This window comes from Cyprinodon variegatus, unplaced genomic scaffold (assembly GCF_000732505.1).
Source record: "Cyprinodon variegatus isolate N-32 unplaced genomic scaffold, C_variegatus-1.0 Scaffold1052, whole genome shotgun sequence".
Classification (NCBI taxonomy): domain Eukaryota; kingdom Metazoa; phylum Chordata; class Actinopteri; order Cyprinodontiformes; family Cyprinodontidae; genus Cyprinodon; species Cyprinodon variegatus.
In genome coordinates this window covers 93,457-95,276 of record NW_015151505.1, presented here as the reverse complement: position 1 = coordinate 95,276, position 1,820 = coordinate 93,457, and positions in this window count along the sequence as shown.

Genomic DNA, 1,820 nt, shown 5'->3' with positions numbered 1-1,820 from the left:
GTACATAATGTCTGTGAAGACTGGAGAGAGCTGATCAGCACAGTGCTTGAAGGAGGCTGGAGAGACAGAATCTGGTCCAGCAGATTTCCAGGGGTTCGTTCTTCTTTAGAGATTATTAACATCTCTCTCGTTTATGGAAAGAGTTCTTACTGAGGTGGGTGGAGGGGAGATGGGAGGGTATTTAAGGTGGGTACAGTGAGAGGTGCCTGGGTCCCCGTTGAGGTGGGTGAGGTGTCATGGATGGTGGTTGCAGGACTGTCGAAACAACAGTAGAAGTCATTCAGGTGGTTGGCTAACCGTTGGTCATTCATGGAGTAGGGGGGTGTGATCTGTCTAAGCTGTTTCCAGACAGGCACAGAGTTGTTGGCAGAAAACTAGTTTTACAGCCTCACAGAATACAGTCATTTTTCTCTTTCACAGCCTTGATGGACTCACATTTTGTGTCTTTGAATCTGCATTTGACCCACTCTGTCTTCCTTATCCAACCTTAACCTTCTGCACCTTCTTAAATAACGTCTCAAGGGTTAAAGGACTAACATCTTGGATAGACCATAAAAAACAAATCCATGTGTACATCTTTAGTAGAATTTATTTCTGCAATGCCATCTTCACAGGTCTGCCTAAAAGGCCGATTAGGCAGCTTCAGCTCATCATAAATACTGTTGTTTGCTCCTTTATCAAACCTAAAAACGTAGAGCACATCACCGCAGTTCTAAAGTCATTACACTAGCACCTTAGCTCTTAGAGAATAAACCTCACAATACCTCAGTTAGTCTATAAATCACTGAATGGCTTAGCTACAGAATTCCTCTTCTGGCTCAAATCTACTTTGGATTCATGGAACCAGAACCAAGCAAGGAGAACCTGTTATGCTCCTCCTGTCTGGAATAAAGTCCTAGAATATTGTAAAAGTACTGAAAGCTTCAGTTGCTTGGGATCAAGATTAGAAATGAATATTTACTTTGTATGTGCTATCCAAACATTATTAGTTGAGATTAAAGAAACTGCAAAGACAAGTTTATTTCAATTAAGGCAGCTGGCCAAAATAAAACCCATTCTCTCCAGAGAACATAGAAACATTAATCCATTCCTTCATTACTGCTGGATTACTCTAATACACTTTAGTCCCTCCAACATTGATCAACTGTTCAAAATGCTGCAGCAAGTCTTTCATCTGGCACACAGCAGTATCTAGCCCCATTTTAGCCTCATTACACTTGCTCCCTGTACATTTGAGGATTCATTTTAAAATTATTTTGTCTCCTCATAGTCTTCCTCCGTCTCATCATTCTGAGCTGTTGCACCTTCATAAACCCCTCTCGTTTACTCAGATCAGCTGATCACCTACTTCTTCAGGTGCCTAAAACCAAAAGGAAGCTCAGTGGGGATTGTGTGGTAACCAAGATATGGAATGACCCGCCATTGTGTATTAAGGAGTCTAATTATCTCTGATAAAGCATCTCTTTGCCCTGGCTTTTAAATGAGATGTTAATCTTAGCCTGTGATGTTCATTTTCTATACAGACATTTGTAGTTTTTAATTCAGATGTTTATGTATTTTAGGATTTTATTGTTTTTATTTAATATAAATCCCCTAAGTCTGCATGGATGTAGTGTTGATCATTGTACAGCACTTTGGTCATTTAAAAGTGCTTTATAAATACAGTTGGATTGGATTTAAAGAATGGATGATTTAACAGAGTTATGTGAGTTTGGCAACTGCTCTTCTCAAGAAAAGGACAATTTAATGCAGTAGGAGACTTCTTTTCCAGATTAGGTTGAATTTCCCTAAAGGTGTGGGTTTGAATGAAGACTAAGCCA